General features: G+C 33.9%; 1 non-coding gene across 1 annotated transcript; it reads left to right on the forward strand.

Moving 5' to 3' along the window:
• Positions 1-1,772: 1,772 nt before the first annotated feature.
• Positions 1,773-1,879, forward strand: LOC123197115. The gene has a single exon (XR_006497816.1). It is a non-coding gene; the product is annotated as a small nucleolar RNA R71 (small nucleolar RNA).
• The last annotated feature ends 5,327 nt before the right edge of the window (positions 1,880-7,206 follow it).

A 7,206-nucleotide genomic window follows, 5' to 3' on the forward strand; every position in this document is an offset into this window, starting at 1 on the left:
AATATAAAATAAATTACCTGTATTTTTCAGCTCTCTGAACTCATTCATCTCTGTCCCTGCATTCTGCAGATTTGAAATTAATTTAAATTCATCTCTTTCTTTCAAAATATTTTTATGGTTAGCCACCTTTAACTTATCATCACCATCAAGTATATCCTGCACTAGAGAATCAATTAAATCAACTGAATACACAGGAAAATCCATATCAGAATATTTCATAGCATCATAAATATTAAATTGGACAGCTTCACCATCAAACTCCATGGTCAATGTGCCTTTGTGAACATCAATTTTCGTTTTAGCTGTTTTCAGAAAGGGTCTTCCTAGCAAAATAGGTGCAGATTAGTCATTATTTTCCATGTCAAGAACATAAAAATCAGCTGGAAAAATTAATTTATCATTAACCTGAACAAGAACATCTTCAATTAACCCCTTGGGATATACATTTGATTTATCGGCCAACTGAATAACTGTGCCAGTTTTTTCTAAAAGGTCCAAAATTAAGAGCAGAATAAATGGAATATGACATTACATTAATAGATGCTCCTAAATCTAACATGGTTTTTTCAATTTTTGTTCCTCCTATGGTGCAAGGGATGCAAAACATACCTGGATCTTTGCATTTTTCAGGAAGATTTTTGCGAATTATGGCTGAAACATTTTCTCCTACCTTTATTTTTTCATACCTTTTGAGTTTTTGCTTTCTTTTCAATGTACACAGCTCTTTCAAAAATTTAGCATAGCGAGGCACTTGTTTTATTGCATCAAACAGTGGAATATTGACTTCACAGTCTCGAAAGGTCTCATATAAATCCGCATTGCTTTCGTACTTCAGTTTTAAAGCTTCAGGAAAAGGAGGAACAGGTTTGTATTCGCTGAGAGGAGGATATTTACTTGTCGCTACCTTTTCGAAAGAATTATTTTCTGTTGCCAATTTTTCTCTGTTTTCTGCTGGCTGTTTTGGTGCAAGTTGTGCTTTAATTGGCATCTCCAGCTCCTTTCCGCTCCTCAACATTATGGCACTAACATTCTCCTTTGGGTTCATCACAGTTTGTGACGGCAGTTTGCTTGAATTTTGTGCTTCCAGCCTATTGATTGCAGTAGCCATCTGACTCATTTGATTTTCTAGATTTTGAATGCTGATTCTGGTTTCCTGTTGAAATTTCACAGTGTTAGTAGCCAAAGTTTTAACAATATCTTCAAGAGATGTACCTGAATCAGAATTTTGAGTTGGCTGCTGCTGTCTAGAAATATAGGGCTGCTGATACGGTTGAAAATTATTTGAAGGCTGATCCACATGTGCATTCCCATAACGAAAATTAGGATGATCTCTCCAACCTGAATTGTATGTATTCGAATAGGGATTATAATTATGATTTCGCTGCTGCTGTTCTAAAAATCCCCCCACTGCATTAGCATGTTCAGAGCAGTCATCTTGAAGTGTTGGGCACATATCAGTTGGATGTCCTCCTATTGAACAAATTCCGCAAACTTTTGCCGCCTCTATTTTTCCTACAGCCATTTGACGTACAAGAGTAGTTAAATCATCAAGTCGTCTCTCAAGAGAAGATACATTTACCTCATTGACACGCCGAGACGAATGGCCTAATCTATGCCCAAATTGTTATGAATTCGATGCCATATTTGCAATTAAATTCCGGGCTGCTTCAGGTGTTTTGTCAGCCAATGCTCCACCACTTGCTGCATCAATCATATTTCTCTCATTCGATAGAAGTCCTTCGTAGAAATATTGAATAAGTAGCTGGTCACTAATTTGGTGATGTGGACAGCTTGCACAAAGTTTTTTAAAGCGCTCCCAATATTCGTATAAAGATTCTCCAGTATGCTGCCGAATGCCACAAATTTCTTTCCTTATGCTGGCTGCTCTTGATGCTGGAAAAAATTTCTGCAAAAATAATCTTTTCATCTCATGCCAAGTAGTGATACTTCCAGCGGGTAGATAATACAACCAATCTTGCGCATCATCTTTCAAAGAAAACGGAAAAGCCCTCATCTTGATTTGTTCTTCGGTTACTCCATTCGGTTTCATTCCGGTGCACACCACATGAAATTCTTTTAAATGTTTATGAGGATCTTCACCTGCAGAACCACGAAAAATAGGTAAAAGATGAATTAGTCCAGATTTTAATTCGAAGGTAGTATTAACATCTAAATTCGGAAAAGTAATGCAGTGTGGTTGTTGATTTAAATTTGGAGCAGCAAGCTCTCTTAAAGTCTGATTTTCAGCCATGTTTTCCTCTGTTTCGTGAACTGATTTGTGTGCTTGCAGTCTCCTTTTCGCTTCTTTTCTCAGCCCTTTTGCAGTCTTTTCAATTTCTGGATCAAACTGTAAACTAGCTTGTTTCAAAGATCGCGTAACGAACATACAAATTAAAAACTCCCCGGCAACGGCACCAAAATTTGGTACGTGCTGTCGTTGACACCCAAATTAAATCCTAAATTCCTGCAACAAAAATGTAGTAAAGGAAAGTAGGGATCGATCCCTCGAAGAGCTTTGATTAGTATGTCGTCACAAATAAATCGAAACAAATAAATAAAAATGGGGGTTTTGAAGTGAATGCAAACTATAATGAAAAACACTAATTAAAAATTCAGTAAAATAATCTAAAAGGAATAAATCGATTTAACAAACCTTGGTCTTCGGTCACATCCACCATTGGAACTACGATTGATCATCGAAACAAAATATCAAATTAATTAATTGAATATTCGTTGTGGTTTGAATTAACCTGTCATTCCTTACGATTAGTTAATCAAAAATATGTATTCCAATTAACCCTTATTGATTAATAATTCGGATACGATCTCGAATTTAATTAAACAATAGCATTACGAATTAGAAAGACCAACGAAGCAAGACAACACAAACGTACGACGTTGCATTTAATCTAGTTGATTATTTCCCTAGGATTATCGCTTCTGACGCAGCAAACGATAAACTTAGTTGCCACTTCGATTAGATGGATTGAACAATTACGGATTCAGCACCTAAACTAGCCGTAGATTATATTAATTGATAAACTAATCGCGCGCCTTAGAAATCAACCAACACAATCAATAACAGTCACCATTATAGAGAGGTGGTGAAAGATTAGAAGAGGATGAGGCCATCATGAGCTTAGATGAAGGAGTTATGAGGTGAATGTTTTTTTTTTTTTTTTTCTTCTTCTTCTTCTTCTTCTTCTAATACAGCCCCTTAAGATCACTAAACATGCTCTGATACCATGATATTGTAGTAGGAATTAAACAAGAGTTTCATAAAACTCAAAGAAATCTGGAAATTTTCAGATCCAGAAAACGTATGGAAAGCAGAGAAAAAACAGAGGAAGAAAGAAAGAGAAAAAATATAAGCTGATGGACTTCAAATCTGCTTTTAATTTTCGTAAATGAGTTATACATACATCCAAGAGCAGTACATGACATCAGCAAGCTTAATTTGTACAATCAAAAATCAGCAAAAGTCCTAATATTAAGGATCATCAAGCAATTTTACCAAAAGCACACCTACTGCTTTGACTATTGTTTTGTAAATATTATGTAAAATGACACAAAGAGCCTCAATTCTCTAACATTAGTCTTGAATCAAAATATACATCTAGTTGTTGCATATAGTATCAAGAATAGTAGTGTTTGTATGTATAGTTACAATTATATATAATTGTGAATTCAGTTTGAATGATTAGTTTGTACAAATATTACTCAGACTTACACTCTCGGACTCTGACTCTCTGAAACTTTTGCTATCTTTCCATTTGAGGCTGAAATCTATCAGTGACTGTGACGAGGACTCTCATTCCATCGAAGACAACGTCGACGCCGACTTCGATCCTGTCAAGGTATCCTGTTTTTCAATTTGTTGTTTTACAATTAGTTTAGTTGCAACTACAAATTTTTAGTGCTTTTATGCCTTAAATCTTCAGTCTATTAAAACTTCTTCAATCTCTAGTCAATTTAACGTTGTAATCTGCCAACGGCGACGCCGACTGCATCAAAATGCTAACGTCGACGCTGCTTTTTCTCCTAAGAAAGTTATTGGTGAAGGTGACAGGTAAGCTTGATTATGACTGCAGTTGAATTTCCTCCTAATTTATTTTCTACGAGGGTTGTTCATATGAATTTATGTTCAGGTTAATATTTCCTTCTTTGTTCACTTATAGAAAAATAGATTTTATACTGTTCCATTCGTAACTTTCTCTCGATTGTATACTTCTTCATGAAATTAAGTTTTGACACGTTCTGCAAACTTTCTCCAAATTTATCAGAATTTTTAGCAATATCATTTAGCATTTTTAGAAAATTACTCTGGAAATTTTACAGTAAAGCCACCTAAAAGGTTGTCGCAAGCTTCCTGTTCTTGAAATAATCCAAATTTTAGATTCAATAGGATTTAGTTTTTTCAATGTTTTTCCACATTCCACATCTTCATTTTTGAATGCGCTCTGTAAATTTGCTTATGTGATTTGTACAACTCACTCTTCTTTTTGATAGATCCAAAATATAGTTGTGGATATACTTTGAACTTTGTGACATATGCCACCTTTCTTATTTTTCGCATGTCTGAGATAATTTGATTATCACCTTTTTAAGTATTAAAAAATTATTATGATGATCTTAATTTTATAATAATTAATCATTACAAATTAGATTTTAAAATAAAAAAACTTTATATTAAATTAAAATAATAAATAACCTAACTTGTGACTATTTGGTCAGTTCACGCACATCCCTTTTAGGGATGGCAATTTGGACCCGACTTTAGGAGCCCCGACCCTCCCCGACCCTAAAGGGGAGGGGATTCCCCGATAAAAACGGGAAAAGGGGCAGGGATGGGGAAGAAAAAATCCCCGTAATCGGGGACGGGTCAGGGACGGGGATACATATGTCCTCGCCCCGCCCCGCCCCATCCCCTCCCCACCCCTTAAATCTAATATATTAATATAATAATTTCTAAACCATTAAATTCTAGAAATTTTTACATTATGATTTATTAAAACTATAACTTTAATTTTACTAATTTTTGAATTATCAATTATCAGTTTTTACTAATTTCTGAACTATTAATCTAATATATTAAAAAAACCCCAGAATCTCATTATCATAAAATGCAAATACACCAAATTAATTCTATTTCAACTTCAAAACTTAGTCAGTCAATCCATCAGGTTTTACACAAAAAAACAAATTATAAACTTGATAAAATCAATTGAAGTGAATGAAAAAAGTTAAATTTAATGTTATTATAAAATTACCCTAAATTACATACATAAAGAGCTACTAATGAAGAGATTGATTATTGCATATTGTTAGATTTTATGAAAACTTTGTATTTGAACTAAAATAATAATGAATATTTTGTAGCTCTTGTAGCAAGTGATATTTTGGGATAATATGATTTATTTTATTTATTGAAATACATAAAGGAATTAAAATTTATATTTGCGGGTATAGGGAGGGGATTTTTCCCCGCGGGGACGGGGTGGGGATGGGGAGGGGATTTTTCCCCCTGGGGATGGGGAGGGGATTTTCCTTCGTGGGGAAGGGACGGGGATTATTTGTTATCCACGTAACGGAGACGGGGCGGGGACAGGGATTGATATCCCCTAGGGGACGGGGACGGGGATTGATATCCCCTCCCCGCCTCTCCCCATTGCCATCCCTAATCCCTCTTCGTAGTTTGTCATTTAGTCATCCCCACGATCCTAGTCAGTTCATGCGCCTCCCCTCTTGTTTGATTGGATTGGTTATTATTTATTTTTTTTAGTATTTATTAATTCGGTAAATTGAGACTTAAAGCTTATGCTTTTGAAGTTAATGTTAGTGAAGTAATTTGTCATTGTGCTTTGAACTGTATTACCAGTGTGAATTTGTTGTTTGTTGTTTTCAATTCATTGAAGCTCATTTCATTTGTGTTATATCGTTTATGTAAATGTGACGAATTGGGTTAGTTTTATTACATTTTATAGTTTTTGTTTGAATATCTTAAGAGGAAAACAGCTAAAAGGTTCTTTTTTTTTTTTTTTTGCGTGACTTTAGCTGGTAGTGAAGGGAATTTTTTGATGTGTAGTATTATAAGGAAGAAATATGAGATTTTCGTTCTTTAATACATCTTCTTAATTATTCAAGTATTGATTATTTTTCTGTATTATATATTATGATTGTATTAGTTAATTGTTAAGGTGTTCAATTAGTTTATTGATTGATATAATCTATTGCTAATGTAGATGTTGAATCCACAACTGTTCAATCCACCTAATCGAAGTGGCAATTGAGATTTATTGTTTGCTACGTCAGAAACCATAATTCCTAAGGAAAATATTCAACTGGATTAAATGCAACGTCGTATAATTATGTTGTCTTGTTTCGTTAGTCTTTCAAATTCTTAATACTATTGTTTGATTAAATTTGAGATCGTATCTGAGTTATTAATCAATAAAGATTAATTGGAATACACATTTTTGGTTAACTAATCATAAGGAAAGACAGGTAATTAATACGACAACGAATATTTGAATAATTAATTTGATACTCTTAGGTATCGATGATCAATCATATATCTAATGATGAATGTGACCCTAGATCAAGGTTTGTCAATTCAATTATTTATTTTAGATTATTTTACTGAATTTCATTTACCGCTTTTAATTACAATTTGTATTCAATTCAGAAACCCCCCTCCAGTTTCATTGTTTTGCAAGATAAGTAAAGTCTTACTGATTGGAACTCTTTGAGGGAACGATCCCTACTTTCCTCTACTACATTTTTGTTATAGAAATTTAGGATTTTAATTTAACTGTAGACGATAGCACTACCAAATTTTGGCATTGTTGCCAAGAAGTTTTTAGTTTCTATGTTCATTACACGATCTTCAAAGCAAGCTGATTTATAATTTTATCTAAAGATTGAAAAGACTGCAAAAAGGTTAAGAAAAGAAGCAAAAAGAAGACCACAAGTGCACAAATCTACTTGTGAAACAAAAAAACACATGGCTGAGAATCGGACCTTAAGAGAGCTTGTCATTCTAGATTTGAACCAACAACCTCATTGCATTACTTTTCCTAATTTAAATGCTAATACTACTTTTGAGTTAAAATCTGGACTAATCCATCTTTTGCCAACATTTTATGGCTCTACAGGTGAAGATTCTTATAAACATCTCATAGAAGTCCATATAGTTTGCACAAGCAT

Source organism: Mangifera indica, chromosome 14 (assembly GCF_011075055.1).
Source record: "Mangifera indica cultivar Alphonso chromosome 14, CATAS_Mindica_2.1, whole genome shotgun sequence".
NCBI lineage: Eukaryota > Viridiplantae > Streptophyta > Magnoliopsida > Sapindales > Anacardiaceae > Mangifera > Mangifera indica.